Here is a 22493-nt window from a genome sequence, read left to right as displayed (position 1 = left end):
AATTGTACTAGATTTGCCAAATATAAAGAGGGTTTCTGCATACATCCATTTCTGCATACAACATACACCTGTAGAAGCCATTCAATTTAACTCACATCTTAATCGTGACCCAGGGAGAACATTTCTAAATTGATATCAACATCCAGCTTAATTTTAATAGCTTAACCTTAATTTTCATAGCTTAATCTTTGAAGTCATTTTAGAAGTATGAGTGCTAGTCATAACAGGATTACAACAGGTGCATGTAAACAAATAGTGTTCAAATACCCTAAATATGGGCATCAAACACATTACTTGCTCCCTGCTGTTTCACATTTCCTAGTGGTACCATCATTGGTATCACGAACACAGTTTAACTATTAATCTCTTCCTACCTGTAATTCAGGAAATTATCAGTTACTACTGAGGCAGCCTTCTTTCTCTGTATGATGCAAAAAGCACTGAGGTGGCTAGCAACACTGTGCTACATTTCCCTATAGGAATATTTTATTCTGAAAAATCATTTCTCAGACTATTATGTTTCATTCTTACAATGATTCCCACGGTGAACTAGAAGAGCATGCTGGATCAATACCTTCCAATCTAACTCTTAGCAACAAATTCCCATAACAGCAGAGAGATTCACTGTGCTAGGGTAAGTCCATCTGTTTGGATCAGTACTTGTGGGAGGAAAACTTACATGTTGCCAATGTGTACAAAGATCTAAATGCCACTCCAGCATTTATTTATGAATCGTGTGGTTCGGGCAGAAAAAAATCTAGTTTCTATTGCTGTTCAGGGAGATTCTTGCCATTTATTTCTAGAGAAGTAAGAGATAAGACATAATCCTTACATATATTATTTACCCTGGTTTAAAGCATCTATTTATGAACTTTATTAAGCCTGTATTTTAAGCCCTCATTCTCTTCCAGGCCTTTGTTGATCTGGTTATTTCAGGAAAAGCAGCCACTCTCCGGAAGGTATATCAAATAAATATTAATAAGTGTGTTTTTCTCCACTACCTAAACATAGTCCACTGATGCTACTACTGCAGCTGAATTCACATTCTCAAAAATACTGCAAAAATAGGGTGCAACTTCTTCCAGTTTAAAACAAGAACAAACGAGTTATAGTCTAGAATACCAAATAACCTTGTTACTGAAGCATAATCAAACCTAACGAAAGGCGGTATTTAATGGAACAAGTGATCTACATGATCACATTGGAAAGCTTTGCTGGGTCTGCAGCTAAGCTCCAGGCCTGCATGACTGCAGCTCCTTACGCTTCCCTCAGGCATGGTTCAGACAATACTCACACATTAAGGGATGCTATTTCAGCACAAAAGCAAATACCAAGCATAATCTGTGACATTCTCTTGAAACCAACCGTTTTTCTTTATCAACAGTCATGCACAGTTTTGTCTTCAATGTAGAAATTTAAAGAAATAAATGAGTTTGTTGTTTGTTTGTTTTTTTTAATCAAAAATTGACTGAATGAGCACATGGATGAATGTAGTAAGGATACTGAATGCAATGGGAACAACGCCTCAAGAGCTTCCCTTTATAAAAAACAGTGGAAAAAAACATTTTGTGTAGTTGTAATACAACATTTAGTTTGTGTCTCCATTTTTTTTCAGGGGGAGGGTAAGAAAAGGAGGAAGTGATCATATTTACAAACTTCTGCCCTTTGAAAGGAAAACGATGACAGCTAATGACATGAGATTATCATGCAATCAAGCCCATTAAAATTTTGCATTTCAATGCCTACTGCAAATATACATTTGGGATAAAATAGAACAACCACACATCCTAAAAAGTAAGCAATTATGCAAGAGGATGCAGTGACAGAATAAAAATAGGGTTTTGGGATTACTATCATACATATTAAATGTCTTATTAAAATAATGAGAGAGGAACTTTAACAGTTGCACAGAAAGGCCTAAATATTTAAGACTTTTCATTGGTAAATGACTGCTTTGATCAGACCATATTTCAACTCTTTTTTTTAGTGAAGGACCCAGTTGAACCTTCTGAGAACAACTCTGAAGGCTTAAGCTACTCCAAGTGCAAGATGGAAAAAGAAATGTATTTCAAAATAATACTAGGAGTTAAATCTACCTTACAAATAATCTGTTGCTAGATCATAACCTATGCTAAGAATTCAAGTTAGTGCAAGTCAAATACTCGTCGTTTTGCTGAAAGTTTTTCTAAGATAATGAAAAGAGGACAGAAATTTGCTCTGTGGGAGTAAAAGCAATCATAGTACCTTAACTTCCAAACTCAGCCTTTGTGCTTCACTTTCCGGCTACTGAAGTGTTCACTGTAATATGTGGTAATGGGAAAGGGAGAGGAGTTCCCGCATCCATATAAGCGTTGTCCCCTCTGCTCTGACTTTGCATCACAATAATTTGATATTTAAGTACTAAGGACATGAACTTCACAAATCACCTTAAAGGATTGTTAATTTCAAAGCTTATTTGTGGTCAATATATGCTGATATGGTTACTGTCAAGCCAAAGACCCAACTATTTGAGCTGTGTCATTGAAAAGTAATTATAAAGGGACAGCTGTGTACAGTTCTGTGTGACCCTGTGGAGTAGTGCAAAATAAAACTCCAGAAAACCAGAAGCATCCTGTGACAACTTAATGGAATACAGGCAAAAAAAAAAAAAAAAAACTGTGATATATTTTAAATTGCTGCTTCTAATGGAGCATTACAGAACATCACTTAAATTAATGAGCAGTTTATCTCAATGGCATAACCTAAAATGGCTTTCACGAGTATATTTACTAGGGTCAAATTTTCTCCTTTGTATACTGATGTATAAAATGGCAGCAAGTGACAGAAAGGAATATAATTTTGACAATGCCATGCCAGCCACTGTTTTTTCTGGGGACTGTAGAACAGCTATGTCTCCCACATGTCACTTCACACTGTAGAAAGGAATGGCTTCATTTGTGCATGCTCCAGCTGAAACAGATAAACACAGCCATGTATGCAGAGGCTCTGCAGAGGATTAGGAGATGCAAACACTGCACTGGCATCCTCTCGGTCCCACAATATCACACCACAATCCAGACAACTCCTACTGTTCCAAGGGCAATAAGTAGCTCTCAAAAAGAGAAAGAGGATTAGTATGCTGGAACATCCTTCAGTTTGTGGAAGGACATCTCTTCTGGGTCCACAGAATAACGCTCCCTGAAGTCATTGCAAGCCATTCTGTAAACTATAAACTCAAAATCCCACAACGTCAAGGATTAGTGAATAGCACCACTATGTCAGGCTAGGATATTTTTCCCATAGACAGAAGAAGGAAAGCTATCCTTGGATGCCCCATCCCTGGAAGTGTTCGAGACCAGGCTGAATGGGGCTTTTTGCAGCGTGGTCTGGTGGAAGGTGTCCCTGCTCATGGCAGGGGGTTGGAACTTGGTGATCCAACCCAAGGTCCCTTCTGACCCAAGACACTCCAGGATTCTATGGTCCAGTTAAAAAAGCACTAATTCTTTTACCTCATTGGAGTTAGATTTTTCTTTTGAAAGGCAGGTCTGACAAGTCACATTTTCCCCTCTTATTAAATGTTATTTTATTCACTGCTAAAAATAGAATATGAACAAATGTTAATGAATACAGCATATAGTCTATCTTTTGAGGATAAAAGCACACCATTTATGAGAAATTGAATTTACAAAGCTTCAGGACAAAATCCATGTGTATCCACAATTGTATATCTAAAAGATGATGTTTCAGCAATTTTGTCTTTATTATTCACTAGTTCTATAAAAAAATCCAACTTTAGGCAAAGACCAAATAAGCAAAGATTAAACATAAGAAAACACTGCATGCAGGTCTGCCATACAAAGGGGATTTTTTTGCACCAGATTAATATTAATACATTTTCTTAATACCAAAGAATCGTATCCATTAGTTCCCTATATTATTAAGTATCATTTAACAAGTTAATCCCAATCAGAAATATACTAGAAACATGCAAGTAAAACCTAATTCCACATATCATTAACATTTTAAGCACTACCCTTTTTAAAAAAAACAATGATAGTAATATTTCTTAAAGCTCTGAGGTTAAATAAACCACTTTAAAACTTTATGGAAAAAAAAAAAAAAGAGACAGTAGCCTTATACAGACAATGCATTAGTATTAAACTACCACAGATCTAAGCTAATAGTGACATCCAGTGGAAAGACAGTCTTATTTTCTTCACGCTATTTTTAAGACATCTTTAACTCAGATAAAACCTCTCATGCAGCACATTCATGTTATGAATATTTAGAAAGATATACCTGTCTTCTATTATACAGGTCCCTGGGAAGATACAGATGTGTGATAACATCAGCACTGGACTTTCATGGAGTTGAAAATTGTGTCACAGCTTCATTTATTTGTCCTAAAAGGGCTCCCATCACAGTTGTTACACTGCAACAAAGTACTTGCCCTAGATTTAAGTATTAAACCAGGCAGCAATTGAAGATTTTACATTAAAAAAGTAGCAAGCTTCTGATAAAACATTTGCACAAGTACTTATTGTCACAGATAAACTAAACTATCTTTAGTTATACTTCATTCAATTTCCTAATATCAATTAATTTTACAGGAAAAAGAGGCTATAAACAAGGAAGCTCTTATGTTTTGGTCAAAAAGAGCTGAACTGTGGAAAAGCTACCTGAAGATCGATGACATTTTTACATACAAGACAGAAGCAGATCCCTTGTATGTGAACAAGACATTGTTTCCCGATTCATCTCCTCATCTCTTCATATACACACATACTTTTCTCTCCACTTGAGTGAAGAAAGAAAAAGAGAGAAGCTGCAGAGAATCCCAGGTACATTTTTATTCAGTGAGTGGTGGGAGCTCCCTGGGCTCACCAGCACTGTTTTCCCAGCCTTCTCAGCTATACACGTAAGAATGAAGAAAAGGCATCTGTAACGCTGTTCCCCATCTTCCTCTCAAGCTCCCAGTGGTACCAGCCACACTGCTTCTTAGCCCATTATTGGCTGACTGGACTGGGAAGAAAGCTTCCATTCCACACCAGCTCCATTTTCACTAACTCTGCCTCCTGACTTCCTTGATCTTAGATGCAATGAGTCTTGAGACAGGGTTAGGGAAAATTGCACTTTCAGTTTCCATCATATCCCTCCAGCTACTAGCTCTTACCACATCCAGTCTCCCTCTGTAAGCTGATAATTAAATAAATCAAAATCTTTGTTAGACATTCAGACAGCAATCGGTACAGAAGTCTAGCAGGCATGGGAGAGTCTCCCAACCCATCAGTTGTTAATAGGCACTAACTGAGGAGGCTAAGTAGACAGGTGAACTGTGCAGTGACTGTTATAAACTTCTTGCAAGGTATCCAAGGTGCTCCTGAAAGAAGTTCCAAGTTTGAACTACTTCTAATCCCTGCTGGGAACTAAAACAATACTCGTTACGGCTAGACACTGTTCCATAGCTAGCCAAATTAAAATATATAATCACAAGCTCTGATTCCATCACCTGCTCATTCCCACTGTCTTACAATCTTCCTGCTCCAAGAAGAGCGAATCCTAGGTTTAGTGAAAACTACCTGTACGCTTTGACAAAAATTTTTCCTTTGTTGTAGCCACCTGTACAGTACTCAAATGCACTGCATTTCACTTTAAAAGTAAAGCAATTGATTACCTTTTTTTCTGTCTATATTAAGGAATTTCCCCAGAATATTTCCTGACTTCTATTCCTGACACTATTTCAAGTGTTTATAAGGAAACAACATACCTATATTTCTGCCGATCTGCAACAGATTTAATGTATCAAAGGATACTGAAGTAATTAAAACTATTGGCATTATTCCAAATCTTTAGACAAAAAGGTAAGACAGCAAAGCAAGAATAAGTAACCACCTTCTTTTAAGAAACGAACCTTCCCAGCACATAGCTTTCCATGCATAACAACTAATGAGGGCTTTGTGTAATGACAATCTCATTACTCAATCAAGTTTCTGGTTGTTTCTGTTTCAGAACAACATGCATAGTATCAGGTACTGCAGTATAAATGCCTGTTTTTGTTTTCAATATTCAGAATAAATCACCCAATATTTTTTTCCATAAGCAAACAGTATTTTTCCTTCAAAATTTCCTTAAAGTAGTAGGAGCTTACTATGGTGGTAAAGGAAGCCTTACCAAGTGGCCAATGGCACTATCCAAAAGCAGAATTTCAATACACAAACGCAGTTCCCACAGGCATGAAGGATCAACCTATCAAAGAGGCAATAAATGAGGTATTTCATCTGCATACACAAAATTTAATGTCTAATCAGCATGTGCACTTGCTATAATATTATGAATTACTAAATGGTCAACCAGCTGTGGGGATCAGTGTCATAACTAAGCATATGAAGTGAGTGAAGAAATGTATGCCCCCCCTTTTTTTTTTTTTTCCTCCAAGAACAGTTGAGACTCTTGACGGTGAAAGAGTTGGGTCTTTTGCATTCTTTAGTGAAAGACCAAAGGCCAATTTGAGAAATACTAATGGCCAGTTTTGAGAATTTATGTATAATCCTAACAATCTACAGTAAGAAAAAGGGTACATTTCCCTAAAGCAGGCAGCAAAGTAACTGGTTGTTTTAAATGGAAAATTACCTCAGAGCTCATTTTTGTGATAAGCAAGGCTTAAAATGAGTAGTCCTGACACCATATTTGTTGAGCAATATCAAATAACAGAGTATATTTAAAACATACAGGAGAAATCAAGCAGAATGCTGAAATATTCCCTTGTAAAAACACATCTCTTCTAATTACTGAATTGGAGAAAATGGAGCTAGTTAAGCCATGAACATGACTTGAGATATGAAATATCAGAAAGATCTTTCCTTCTGAGACAGAAATAGCAGCTATATTAGCTGAAGATAATTATAAGTTTTATAAGTACATTTTGGAAGGGAAACCTGGAAGACAACTTAGATAAAAACAAAAAGGCATTCTTGATGTACTGGGTGTGCTATAATTACAAGCAGAATTTTCTTCAGCAGAGGGGAGGAAAAGCAATTCTTGATTACTGAATCCTTTGAAAGCCAGTTGCAGCTGCTTTTTTTTTTTTTTTTTTTTAAAAAAACTCTTTATACCTTAGTCCTGGCAGCTAGAGCTGCATGAAAAAGCAACTATTCTTTCTGTACTACACTTTTATTTTAAGGAGAGACTTCTTTGCAGCAGAAAATACATCAATCTCAACAAGTTTAAGAAGTAGCTCAAGAAATAGTCTAAGAATAGAAGTATAAGTCTGCTTTTTAGATAGAATTTGTCATAAGCCTACTGCTGTCTCATTGCAATTAAAAGTAGCCTGAAAAGTGGAAAAAAATAGTCCTGCAGTTACAGAAAAGTAAAAAGAGATTATGAACCAAGTACTGAAAACATGCAGATGTTGCAAACAGCCCAAGGCAATTTTGTGTGGCTACTTAAGTTGCTACACCAAAACAATTACAGTTTAACAATCACAAAAGCATATTAAAAACAAAGTATAGCAACATAATTCCTTTGAAATCAGTAAGGGTGTGAACGCTGCATCAGTTGAAATGAGAATGTGACATATTTGAATAGATAGTTGATTACAAAAAAGCTGTTTTTGTGTGTTACTTTACCATACTAGGGAAAATTACATAAACAGAGAGAGTGATGCCACCTGAGTAGCCTGAAGCGTCACATCAGATTAAACAGACCTAAGCCACAAACAGTGATAACTAACCAGTGCTCGAAGCCAGGCCACTGAAGCAGCAGTCATTCCTGTGTCAAGGTCATCAAAGAAACAGAGCAATTAGGAATGACTTGTATAGGCAGCACAGCACAAGGGAGTAGAGTCTTGTAGCTAAACAGAACAAGAAGAGATCACAAAGGCTAAGGGGTAGAAGACAACCTTTCTGGATCCATCTCCTCTAATAACAGAACAAGATTCCATCTGGTCCAAGTTCTGCAATGAGCAAAAGGGGAGAGGACACATTTCTGCACCAAACCAAGGAGTGAGGAAGGAAGGAAAGAAGGGAGGGAGGAAGGCCTATATGGGACAGAATGCAAGAAGTTAAAACTAAAGAAATTTATATAATTAGATTTAAAGAATTTGATACCAAAAGATAAAGGGGATTTAGTTTCATGGTACTAAGTACAACACCAGACAGAAATTCAAAGAAGAGACTATATATTAAACAAGAAAACTGTACTGCAAAGTTGGTAAAAAGAACAAATAAAGCTCACTGAAGGCAATTCCTTGAAGTGACTAGCTCACATTGACAGTATTAGAAGGAAAAATGGGTACAAAGATTCATTGCCCACACAGAAAAACAGACCACATGTGATGCAACTTAAGGCAGGTTTACATTATTGTTGAGACAAATTCTGAGTAAATATGACTCTTTTTTTTTTCTGTGGATCCTTACTCAAATGTAACTTTCTGAAGCTTTGAGGGACAGGCAGTCTAAGTTCAGAACTCTAGATTTTTGCAGTATCTCATGCAGCCTTATACAGATCTGAACAGGGACCCTATAAATACTCACCACATAAACAGGAGGAAGAAGAGCTCAAAGTACCTACCCTCTGTTAGTTATTTTTCCTGTGTGTCAAGAACGTGGCCTGAAGCACTGTGAATAGCACTATATAGAAAACCATTGTGTTTTACTCGTCAAAACAGCTTCAGAGGGAATGCAAATCAGACTTGCTCTTTTATAACAAGAATTCTACTGGAATACAGAAGAAGCAAGGTAAATCCACCACCTTTGGTACCAAGAAAAGCTCAAAAACCATCATAATGAACAACAAAAAGTGAGAGAAGATACAAGCTTTTAACAATGGAACACTCTTTCAAATGGAGTGTGAAATATGTTCAATTTGCTGTAAATTATAGGCCTAACAGAATAGCACGCATTAAGTAAAAAACACTGAGTGGCTGCTCTAACTGGCATAAATTCTCCAGAAGTGCCCAGTACTACAGCGCTGCCAATCAATGGGATCGTCTCTGAGGCACTCTGGAAAACACCACTACAGGAGTAGTCATTGCAGATGGCTTTTACCAGAGTGAAACCAGAGGAATTCAAATAGCAATAACAACCTTGATCCACAGAGTTTGTCTTGCAATTAACTAACAGACCAGCTTAATGTATTCTGTGAGGATCATAAGTGGATCAAGAAGTTTTGGCAGAGTTTTTTATATTAGATGTATTGCAGCAGTTATCTAGGAGCATCATTAGACTAGCAAAGAAAAAAAAAGGAAAACTAAAAAAAAAAAAAAGGGCCCTGTGCAGAATTGTTTTAAGTGGGGGTGGGGTGGTAATTCCTGTGAAAAATGTCATTTCCAAAATACTCACAATTCGTCTCCAAAAGATTTCAAATCTTCATCTAAAAACTAGAGGTTTCATTTTTAGGGGAAAAACAAACAAACACACAAAGCACACTTTTTCTCTGCAACACTTTAATTCAGCTAAAAATACTTTTCTCCCCCACCCCCAAGTTCTATGTTTAAATGCTACTCAAAAAAACATTCAACACTAGATGTAATTAAAGAAAGAACAAACGCTAAGGGGAGCACACAGAAATTGACAGCATAACAATTCAATGTACCAATTAATTCGGAACTTTATAATCTTTTGAGACATCTATGTTTTAATATTTGCTTTGTTGCAGTTTAGACCTCACTTAACCTGCCAGTTTACAGGCTCTCAAGGACAGATTATTTCTCACATGAAACCCAATTCCTAAATCTTTTACATAAACTAACAGCTCACACAGACTAATAATTGTAGATTTGTATGACAGGATTAAATCACATGAGCAAAAGAAGCTGAACATCAGATCTAGATCCAAAAATTCACTTGGACAAGCAACAGAAAGTCTACATTTTAATTATTCTTTGCTTACAAGCTTTTGAGAAACCCACATGGTAAGCAACTGAAATACCATGTTATATTTAACCATTAAAATAAAGAAGCACATAAAATGCTTTAACTTCTTTTAAAGAAAGTGAGTGCTGAAAAGTTTTGTGATCTGATGCTTAAAGCTTTAGCAAAGACTACACAGTATGCCTAATTTTATCCTCTGACTATATTAATATTGCATAATAGAACAAAAACACACAATACTGAAGAATACTGATAAAGAATAGTTAAATTATTTATATTCAGTCTACTAACTCGGCCATTGGCCACCATAGGGAATAAACATTATCTTGTGTGAGAAAAGAGCAAGGGAGTATTCCATTAATCTGTACACATGTGGGAACAGTTTTCTTATCTTAGAGAGAACTTAAACCTTTTTTATTCATTTCTAATTGTCCTGGAGGCCAGATGCAAATAAATAAATAGATCACAGATAAATAAATAAACAAACCCGCACATACCGTTGTTAGCTCACAAGTGACCTCTGTTCTCTACAGGCCAGGGAGCCAGGGGCACCAACAGGCCTCAGCCGCCCTGAGAGGCCTTACCTGGGGCCTGCACCCACAGTCCCGTCTGTACTTCAGGCCCCGGTTGGGCCCAACTTACTGCCTGGGCTGACCTTGGACCTTACCTGCCCCTTTGCAGCTGCCCACCTGCCACTGGACTGACAGTGAAAACTGTCCCTGTTACGAGCCAGGCCCTGCTCGGGTGCTGAGGGGCTGTGCGCTGGTCGGTGAGGGCACCGCCCTGCCTGTGCTCAGCCACTGTCAGCTCCTGGCTCCGCCGGCCTTGTGGAGCAGCCCACGCCTGCTACTCCTTCACACAAGTGCTCCGAAATGCAATTTCTCTCCTTCAGAATGGTGACAGGGAGAAGTAGTGTCCATCCATTTGATTTCAGTGACCAAGATGTCAATTAAAAGCTACTAGAGGGTTTCCTTGTTCACAGCTACAGCAGTTTCCTTTTGAGAAACACTCCATAGCCAATCACTTAGGCTCAGGCAAGGATCTCAGTGAAGTAGTAATTTATTCACAATTGCAATGGCAGGCATCCCCAAAGCAGGAGTGCTCATCTACTAGTTCCAAAACACAGTTTATATATTTTTTGATGACAGGACCCTCCCCTGTTTCCCCACTGACTGGGTAATACAGGCTCACAATCTATCCAATGCTTCACAGACAATGCATGGCCTTCCATTGCCGGCCAGCTAAATTTCAATTTTCTTTTGCCTTTTTTTACTGTTTGAAGTGGTAAAGTTTCTTCACTTACCTGACTTGACACCTTGATTTTCACCTAATTGCTCTAAGGAGTCTGGTTGTGTGCATTTTACAAGGTTGTCTGTTAAGCTTTCTTATCACTGCAAGCATATCTCACTCCTTCCCTCAATGTAACTCTGTGCAAAAACAACAGTTTTATTCCCACACTGTGAATATGCTGCAGAACACATAGTATTCTGCAGGACTGTGATGTTGAGACAGGGGATTTCAGACATGATCCTTCTCTCCAGCACAGAATGCTAGAATTCAGTAATCAGTGTTTGAGTAAGGACTTAATCTTTCAATTAATCTTCTTTTTCCTGTTTGATGACTCAGGAAATAATTGAGTTTTCTGTGATGTATCAACAGAAATATTAAAATAACAGTAATATACTTTCTCTACAGAACTAATTGAAGAAAAAGAACAGATGAGCAAAGACTATTTTCTGAAAATTTTATGTCTACTTTTCTGAACGGTTCTTTCACCAAACACCAAGGCAATTCATTCTTGTTGCTTGGTCTGAATGTTTCTTCCAGTGTCCCCCTTTCAGATGCATTTTAAAATATCCAATATTCAACAGAAAGCAAACTAATTGCTTGATAATGACCTTTTTAATGCCCAGACTAACCTTAATGACTTTAAATGGAATTTTAATGAGTTATTCTGAGTATAACTGTTTTCTATTTATATGCATAAACATAGAGCATTTTCGATTAAATGAAATTTTTGCTCAAGACATTTCAAGCTGAACTCTTTGCACAGTGATATACCGTAAGAGAGGCATACATAAACAAGTTCACACAAGCTTGTGCGCTCTCTTGATAGACCTGGTGAAATAGCAATGGCTTGAAACAGGAGGATCCATACTGAAGTTCATACTCTGCCTCAGTAACACAAGATAAACCTAACAGAACAGAGATTGATATCTAGACCTCCCATATTTTATGCTAGTGCTCTGTGTACATGTTGATATACGCATGCATACTTTCCAAAGATCAAAACATCAAGATGTTCAAATCTTATTGTGAATGAGTATATTGACAACCCAACTTGGGGGAAATAGTCAAAACAACATACTATTGTGAAAGCAGGAAAAAACAAACAAACAAACAAAAACACTTGAAACCTTAGGAATTTCTGAGGAATAGAAAAATATTTGTATGAAATGTCGATTTGTACAAGTGCCTTACTATAGATAAAACATCTTAATGAGTAAGGAGATAAGCAAGCCACACTTGCCAAGCTCCTTTTTATTTTGTATTATAATTTAGCCTCTCATTGAATTGATAAGGTGTATACATCATGTGTTTTTTTTGTTTTGTTTTGCTTGTGTTTTGCTTTGCTTTTGGTGTCTGTTCTTGTTGTCTGTTTGTTTTGTTTTTAAAAAGGCTAGATAAGCAATGCTTCTTTCACAACTTAATCATAGAATAGAATCATAGAATATCCTGAGTTGGAAGGTGTTGTGACGGAAGGAAGACAGGGACATTCAATGAGCGATCAGCAAGCTTCATTTTATTGCCTGAATAGCCTAACTTAACAGGGGCAGACAGTGTTTCACGCAAGATTATTGGTCAAAAGCACTCAGACAAACAACTATAAGAAAACAACCCCACCTGCAAGAAAACAACCCCCTTGTGATTAGCAGTCACATAGACCTTGTCCTTGAAGCCAGCTACTGGTAACAATATTTTTTCTGAATTCCTCAATTGGGCGATGTGGGAACACTGTCATGGGAACTTTGCATAGTTGCCCTGGTAGCTTGGTTTGCTCAGCTACAGCAAGCCATGGGATTTTTGCTGTTTCAAAAATCCCTCAACAGGAAGGGACCCATAAGTATCATCAAGTCCAACTCTTGGCACCACATAGGTCAGAACACCTCCTAGTCCTACATCCAAATCATTTATAAAAACATTGAAGAGGACTGGCCCTGAAATGGAGCCTTGAGGGACCCCACTGGTGACCATCCGCCAGCCAGATGTGGCCCCATTTACCACAACCCTTTGAGCCCTGCCAATCAGCCAATTGCTCGCCCATCGGATGATGTTTTCGTTTGGCTGTATGCTGGACATTCTGTCCAGTAGGATCCTATGAGAAACCATGTCAAAAGCCTTGCTGAAGTACAAGAAGATCACATCAGCTGGTTTCCCTTGATCGACTAGACAGGTCATCTTATCATAAATGGAAATCAAATTTGTTAGGCAGTACTGTTGGGAATTGGCATACAGGACGTGGACATGTGCCCGTGGAGCAATTGTTCAATTTGAGCTTGCTTTAAGCAACCAGGGGTAGGCCTTGGAAAATCTCAGGGCCTGCTGTAGCTGAGCAAACCAAGCTGCCAGAGTAACGGTGAGAAGCTCCCACGGCTATGACTCCCACATCACCCAATTAAGGAACTCAGAAAATACTGTTACCAGCAGCTGGCTTCAAGGACAAGGTTTAAGTGACTGCTAATCACAAGGGGTTCTTTTCTTGCAGGAGGGGTTGTTTTCTTGTAACTGTTTGTCTGAGTGCTTTTGACCAATGATCTTGTGTGAGACACTGTCCGCCCCTGTTAAGTTGCACTATTCAGGCAATAAAATGGAGCTTGCTGATCACTCATATTGAGTGTCCCTGTCTTCCTTCCATCGCAACACAGGACCTACCCCTCATGAACCCATGTTGGCTTTATATCCTTGGATATAAAGACTGAGGCAAGAGAATGCTACTGATAAAAACTGAAAGGGCAAAGAGAACATTAAAAGCTATCTTATGAACCTGAGAAAGAGCTGAAGACCAATGTATATTTTGAAAACCCACTTCCATAACAGGTTCATAAAAACAAGACAACACGGTAGGAACTTTTAAAGCCACTTCCTGCTGATTGGAATCTGCTTTTTTGACTGAACTGCTACTGTAAGTGGCTACTTTCTGGAAAAAAAAAAATATGTATTTACAATAAACCTAAAACAAGCATTTAAATCCAGGCTTTTTTCCTTCTTCATAGCAATTGTAGCTTTGTTTTCTCCTAATTCTGATTTTTCCTTTATCCTGAGCTTCTTGAAGAGCCTATATATCTTTTGCTGCACTTCTCATCATATATCATTGCCATAATGGAACTTGTAAGCCTATTCCAGCTCCAACCTGAACAAGAAAACTAAAAACAAAGTACTTTATCTAAAATTGCAAGGAGTGAATGAGCTATAGAATTTATGCACTGATTTTTGTGCATCAAAGAAAATCCATACACTTATACATCTCAGCTGGGTACATGATTCTGGAAAGTAAGCTTTTCCATGGTGGCTCCCTTTGAAACATGAAGTAAAATAGAAGCCTTTTTCTACTTCTAGAACAAAGCAGACTACTGCAGTTGCTTATTTCTGCAACAACAATTTCTGCACTATCTTAGCATGTTTTTCTCACTAATTAGAACATACTTTATTTTAGCAGATTATTCTTTAAAACAACTAAAAACACCTTATGGCATCATAGCATAAACTTGGACAGGAGTAAAATACACTTGAATTTGAACTTTAACATTTATATGTTTTCTAGACAAATCTCAAATAGGCCTTATCTACTTCTATTTCAGCTCCTCCAATGAGGTTGTATGAACTTGCCTTGAAATGAGAAGCATGTCACCTAACAATCACAGCAGTCCAGGAAATAATAATAACAATAAAAAGCAACATTAAGGTCTACTCTTGTGGTCTTAATTTAATTCACACATTTTCTATTGTGCCTCTCATTAAAAAAACATGTCATTTTGCATGACATCTGCCATGTGAGGTGATTACATACAAATAACAAAAACTCTGAAATTTACTAAGACTATGAGTAAGGTACTTTTTCCCATTTGTTTCCTACATGATATAATAAAGATTCTTACACACAAAAATAAACTAAAAAAGTTTTTAAGCCATATTTAGTGGCATGAGCGAATGGCTGTCTTACTTCTCTCCCAGGAAGGTAACTCTCTACAAAGACACATCCTTATCTTACAGGGTTTCAGAATATAGGTATATTCCATTTCATATAATCAAATTTGGGAATCTAGGGCTAAACATCATATTTTCTGGCAGAACAAAAAGTTGCTTTAATAAAAAAGAGCATTCTGCATTGTCCTTTAGGTAGATATTACCTTCCTTGTATTTTCTAATAAGGAAGAAACCAGAAATGGCAATCAGCCATGGTCTTTCATACCCTTGCCTCTCCAAAGCTCTTTGTTGGAATTATTTACAACAATATTTCAGGGCAGGCAGGAGAATTTTGTGTGTTTTGGATTAAAAGCAAAATATCTTGAGCCAGATATATTACTGTGATGACTAAGAGGTACGTCACACCCTGCTATAGCCACAGTCCAAGTTCCCTAATCAATCAGGTTACAGCTTTTATGAGCTTTATTCTGTTCTCCATTGTAAAACCTATTGCCACAACAGAAGAATATCATTTTATATATATATATATATATGTATGTATGTATGTATAAAATCATGCCCTCAAGATAGAGGGGAAAAATGATGACACTGAATGACAGTTTTGATGAGTTAGTACACTGGAACTGCAGAATTCAAGTGTCTTATGATCTGATAAAAATAAGATAACACCCTGTAGACGTACTCTCAGATTTTTTTTCCCTTGGTCAAAGTATCAAAGCTTAGTTCTGCATGGAAATTTTTCAAACAATTCAAAGTACAGTTCAGTGGAAATTAAAAACTTGTTCTTCCCAACAATACTTAATATGAACTAATATAGTTCATATAGTTAGGATAGTTCATCTGAAATCTTTAGAGGAAAAGAATTAAAATCTTTGAACTAAAATATTAGAAATGTTCTGATTTCAGAAACCAACAGTTTCCATTTTGGCTTGCTAAAATAACTAAAGAAATTTCAGTAATTTCTATGTTAGTGCAAGTTTAACCTCACTGCTGCACTACTATTTTTATATTCACCAATGCTATGGCAGACAAGTTAGGTCAGAAAAGAAAAATCTGTTATTTTCTAAGGTATGCAGCTTTCCAAAGTTCCTCTCCAACCGTAAGACAATAAAGGATAAAGGTGAAAAAGAATGCTTTAGAACAGTTTGTTGATGTGGTTAGCAATCTATTTGTCCCTTTGTCTTATCACATTTATAAAATATGCACTTATCTACACTGTTTTTAATTTCCCACTCTAACATATTTAAATGTCACAAGTAGAACTCTGGCTTAAGTTGTTCTAGTAACACTCATTCATTGAATGAAATAACAGAAAAACAAGGCCAATTTTTGCACATTTTGTAAAACTGATTCATAGTGTTCTATGCAGCAAAAAGTTGTTTTTACTTGAAAATAAAAAAAAATAAATAATAAAAAAAACACCTTCTCACACCTTTAGGTGGATAACAGAAATACAAAGCAAGTCTAAGAGTCAACCTAAACAGGTTCTTTATAGTAAATGTTGGCAGAATTAATCAACATAGTACTTGCTACTGCATTGCTCTGTCAGACATTTGAGGATAAAGCTATCTTTGAACTTCAAGAACTTCAGTGGACAAACGTGTACGGAAGGGTAGGGTGTTTTGTTTTGTCCTTATTTATCCTATTTGTTCAAATAATTAAAAGGCTGTAAAACATTCTTGCTTTTACCTGACTGACAAGTTTGTGATCTATGTTTCCCATGCAGCAGTCAGGCTGCAGAGACCTGACAGAAAACTCAAGACCATTAAGGGGTTTTGCCAAATAAATACAGAAATTCAAGTCACAAGAAGTTCTGTGAAGAGCAATGCATTTGTCATTTAGGCACATCATAACCCTCCTGTGGGGGATGTGTGTAATACACATCAACGTGACATGCCTAAACAATAAAACACAGCTCTTCACTGAACGAATATACTCTTATTGTCACCTTCGTAAGCTGCAGTCACTTCATATTGCTACGATGAAAGAAAGCAGAAAATTAGTATGGCAGAAATGGAAAAAATATCCATGTTTTTACAAGCCAAAAAGGGAAAGTTAACTAATCCTTGGGAGTGGAACCAGGCTTCTTTATTTCACCCTCATTTCTTTCCTTTTGTTTTCTCATTCTGATTCTGTGCTTTGATTTCTCAGTACATGTATTCTGTGTTTGTTTCCCTCCCAAATTCTTTGACTTACCCAATGTCTATTTTTTAAAAGCAGCACACCTGAACTTGGATTAGAAGATGAAAAGACCCTCTAGTCACATTCTGTCATCTCACAGTTGGAATATATCACATTTAAAAACAAGCTTTGTGAACATGCAAAGTAAAAAGATACAAAGCAATCTGCTCCTATTTCAAGACTTCCTCCTAATTCACAAAGCTTACATTTCTGCAACAGTTACTTGGAAATTACCATACTCTAATGCTGTTATCCTCAAGTATTGCATTTTTTTAATCTCTTCAAAACGTTTCTCTTTTATAAAATATAATCATTTGAATAGATGCGTTCTCCATTACATTAAACAAAAAATTACTTTCTACAATCCTACATGCAGAAAACGTATTTTAAAACAAGCCTTCATGCTGAGTACTTTTGATGAGCAGCACAAAAGGGCTCAGCTAGCCTAAAACCTATGAGAACCTAGGTTCTCACTTGCACAGAACCTGTGTTTTCATTGTAACTGATATATCCGGATATCCTCAGTCTGCAGCGGTGCTGATTATGAGGCTGCAACACTATTATCGTTAATTTAAAGGAAAGCTGCTCATCAGATAAACAGGTATTTGCCATCATGCCATAGCGTTTAATAGCATGTGTTTTGATACCAATATCAATACAAATAACTGACTAGGTCTTCCACTTTTTCAGTAAAGTGACAGAAAATCTAAGCTTTTTTTTTTCCCCATTTGCAGTTTTTCCAATGAAAGGATGTTGTTTAACCTAAAACTGAAAAGCTAGGTAATCCATATACTCAAAAAATTGTGGGTAGAAAAAAAATAAAAATTCTACCAACATTTCCAAAGCTGTAAGACTGCAACTTACTACACTTAACCACAGAATTCCTATAAAGTGAAAAGTAACACAGGGCTATTAATACCACTTCCAATTTCATGCTTAATTTATGAAATCCTGATGTAAATCTCTTTGTTGTCAGTGGGTTAGAAATTCAAGAGAAATAGTGCTGTTTTTTTTTTTTTCTCCCTCCCTCCAAATTAAGTGAAGAATATCTTTGGTATGCAGATCAAGGGAGTACGTTAAAATTTTATAACACTGTCTTCTTACTATCTTCTCACAATTCCAATGGATCTGTCTGTGAGGAAGGGCCTCAGTACATGGTAACATTGCAAAGGTAAAAGCTATTCAACAGCAACTGTGGAAGACTCCACACCAAGAATAATTAAAGCATTAAAACAAAAAAAAAGTTATTAATACAATAAAGAGCTTACATACAGACACACAGGTATATTTTGGTGCTTGGTCTCAAATCAGAATTCACGATCTTGAGAAGAGTTGCCACATGACCTACACAGGGCTCAAGAATGGATCAAACAACCTTAATTCAGCAGGAGAAGAGTAGAATTGTTGAAAGCTAATCTAGAAAGAAGTTTTATAGACAGCAGTGTAACTCTAAATATCTTTTCCAGGTCTGATGGAAAGCATTTTTATTCATCATAGATCTCTAATCCTAGGATCTAGATCCTTCTCCTAAGAAAGGCATGGATTCTTTAAACAGCTAAGCAGTACCTGTTCTACTCTTTTAGAGCATACCTTAAAAAAAAACTATATCTATTGTTCATGTAAGAGCCTAGCAGATGCCTAAGAAATACACAGCACAGGTTTGATTCCCTCCTCAGGATGAGGGACCTCAAATTCTGATCTACTGTCCCATAAAACACTTAATCAGCAAGCTGCAAACTATTCTACTGTATTTGGCTGAAGTCACACTATCGTAAGGAAAATAATTCAAGACTTCTTGGGCCAGACAAAATGATCACATGAGAGAATACAGCTCTGTGTCTCATTTATGCATCTTATATTTGTCATTAGCCATAGAAACTTTACTAGAAGCCAGAAAAAAACCAAGACATTTTTCTTGCCAGAACAATGCTTTACTAAGTGAAATATAAAAAGACCACTCATTCCCGTGATGGAATAAACGCCATAACATGTGCCTTGAAATCTGCTTGCTACATACTTACACAAAATAACAACACCTTAGCTAGATCCTAATGCTCCGCTGGTCATAACTGAGAACATTTCACTAACAACCTCAAGTACTAAAACATCAGACTTCTGCTGCCCTACTGCATCTCCAAATATGAAATAATTCCAAAATATTTTATCATCTGCTAGGTAACATTCTCTGTCCATTATAAAGATGAGCAATGAGTTCAGAAAATAACTTTTTGGAGCATACAAAATAACCCTAGATCCAATTATTGTAGCAACTGTTCTGCATGGAATGGAAACTGAACTGTTCTTTCCAGCCTTCCAGCTGATAACCCTGATACATTATAACCTCACTTAGGAAGTACACAGCAGCTGGTAAATTGGAAAACTTAATGTCTAATGAAAATGAAAGTATAAGGCCTTCAAAATTAAACTAGGTATAGAGTTCTCCAAGAAGAAATCATAGATGCTGCAGGAAGTTCATTTAAAAATCTTCTCCAATTAAGTGTTCTCACCTCAGGTAATTAGATGATAACCTGAGAAGTAGTAAAGATGTCCAAGGAGTAATCAAACAACTACCACACTACCAATATCATTATCTAAAAATAATTAGTAGTTGGTGATTGTAGCCTGCTGGCACTAGGAAGCCGATTAACATTCCTCAGAAACAAACAGGTGTGCGGGGAGGAGGGTGATATTCACATTTTGCTTTGTCCTCAAATAGCAGAAAGGCAGGTAAATAATCAACTATTTATACCTGTGCACATGGCAGCTCAGTTTGTTTCATTAATCTATAAAACACAGTGATATTGGATCTGCTTCAGGCATTTTCATTGACTGACATACCTTGAGTTTTGAATTTTTTTGACAAGTCAGAAGAAGTAGAAATCCTAAAGCACAATTAATATTTTATTGCTCTTATTCAATTAAATAAATGCTGAATTAAATTGTCAAGACAGATTTCACTCGTACGCTAGAACAGCATTTTCATTTTTCTTCATGAATTCAGTTTGTGGCTAAATACTCTGATGATTAGCATAATTACCTTAAATAGTACTGGGTGTATTTAGGCAACAGGGATTGACCAATTACTGGGTATTCTACAGACAACAGTTCTTTTTTTATTTCCCTAATAATGCTCCATGTAACCATTTTCCTCCTTTTTTTTACCTGTTGAATGGGTTCATCTAAAAATCCCAAATTAAAGTTTAGATCAAACTTCAAATTCAGATGGAAAAATAAAAACAAAACAAAACAAAAACCTACAGCATGACATAACTGTCAGCAAGCTCTTAGTGGACACAGTAAGAGCAAGATATGCAAGTAATCTTTCAAAAATTTAGATGTGTATATTGGAAAATGTTCTTTTTACTACTATCCAGTCACCTTGTAAAACGTGTGTTGTTATAAACAGTTTATGCCCAATGCAAATTCCCAGCATAGCAAAGGATCAGACGAGCAGGAAGACGTAAAGTTTTACTGGTAATCAGTATTGCTCTCTAAATGATGAGAAATACACCTCTATGCATGTGTATTAATATACACAGCTACACACTGGGAAAATATACAGAGAAAATATCTGTAGGCTCTTCAGCAAGCAAAGCAGATTAATTTTGTTGTTAATATTCTGAAGCACTACATTTAATCCGTGTGGCAGCTGGGTGAATTCAGTGCTCAATGGCACGCTGTAAGAAGCGCACTACTGGCCTCTGGTGGATGCAGGTCTTCAGCACTATCACTGAAATTTAAAGAATCTTGGCAGCCTTAAGAATAAATGTTTTCCTTTATTTGTAATAAGAGAACGCAAGATTAATTCCCTGCTTTTATGAACAAGCAAATAGAAAAATACATTTTACGGAGTCCTAAGTACACAAAGGTGTGTGACGTTAGCATTACAAAGTAATACTTGTTTAGACAAAAAATGTCTTAAAGCAAGGAATAACTTGATACCAAGTGAAGGACAAGTAGTGTGCCACATCTAAATTTAAAAACTGTATTTGTGCTATTCCTTAAAAATAATTACTAGAAATTTTAACAACAATACAACAGTTTAACAACAATAAACTGGACTACGTTCATTAAAGTACAACAAATGAAAATGCCAAAGTTTATACTAGGCTTTGAATTTTAATGCAGTTATTTTGTTTCATAAGGCTGTATTTTGAATGCTCAGACTCAAAAGAAACACTCACAACTCATATAGAGCAACTGAAAAAACTGCACAGGTCCTTCTGATTATCTACAGTAATAATGTAACCAGAATGATACCTTTTATCTACATACATGTCTGCATGTTGGCCACCTGAGGACAGTCGGCTGAATATGAGCCAGCAGTGTGCTCTGGTGGCCAAGAAGGCCAACGGCATCCTGGCTTGTATCAGAAACAGTGTGACCAGCAGGGCTAGGGAGGTGATCGTCCCCCTGTACTCGGCTCTGGTGAGGCCGCACCTCGAGTACTGTGTTCAGTTTTGGGCCCCTCGCTACAAGAAGGACATCGAGGTGCTTGAGCGGGTCCAAAGAAGGGCGACGAAGCTGGTGAGGGGCCTGGAGAGCAAGTCCTACGAGGAGCGGCTGAAGGAGCTGGGCTTGTTCAGCCTGGAGAAGAGGAGGCTCAGGGGTGACCTTATTGCTCTGTATAAGTACATTAAAGGAGGCTGTAGCGAGGTGGGGGTTGGCCTGTTCTCCCATGTGTCTGGTGACAGGACGAGGGGGAATGGGCTAAAGTTACGCCAGGGGAGTTTTAGGTTAGATGTTAGGAAGAATTTCTTTACCGAAAGGGTTGTTAGACATTGGAACAGGCTGCCCAGGGAGGTGGTGGAGTCACCATCCCTGGAAGTCTTCAAAAGACGTTTAGATGTAGAGCTTAGGGATATGGTTTAGTGGGGACTGTTAGTGTTAGGTTAGAGGTTGGACTCGATGATCTTGAGGTCTCTTCCAACCTAGAAATTCTGTGATTCTGTGATGTTACAGTATTTTACAGTTGAAAACAGAGTGTATGCATTCTCTGATTCCAACTGAGATTACAAAAATATCACGTGGCAAAATAAAGTATGAATGGACTGTTAACTTCCCCCCCCCCAAACACACACAAAAAGGTATTTCCCACCTGCTACCCCTTGCAGCCGAAAACAAAAAATACTCTTAACAGACACTGTGAACATAGAAGCAACATCCAATATTTGCTATTAGGACAAAAGAGGATTATGAAGATGACCTGCAATTCTGCTATAAAAGGTATGAATTATCTACTGGATCCAAAGGAGGTGT

The 22493-nt window shown here is 37.1% G+C and overlaps 1 long non-coding RNA gene across 1 annotated transcript; it reads right to left on the bottom strand.

Annotated features, from left to right (window-relative positions):
* Nucleotides 1-1860: 1860 nt before the first annotated feature.
* Nucleotides 1861-21516, bottom strand: LOC137858006 (uncharacterized). The gene is made up of 3 exons (XR_011097462.1): nt 19742-21516; nt 6151-6225; nt 1861-5175 (listed from the first exon to the last, which is right to left on the bottom strand). It is a non-coding gene; the product is annotated as an uncharacterized lncRNA (long non-coding RNA).
* Nucleotides 21517-22493: the final 977 nt, after the last annotated feature.

The sequence above is a fragment of the Anas acuta genome, chromosome 5 (genome assembly GCF_963932015.1).
Source record: "Anas acuta chromosome 5, bAnaAcu1.1, whole genome shotgun sequence".
Taxonomy (NCBI): Eukaryota; Metazoa; Chordata; class Aves; order Anseriformes; family Anatidae; genus Anas; species Anas acuta.
This window is presented reverse-complemented; position numbering and strand designations above follow the sequence as displayed.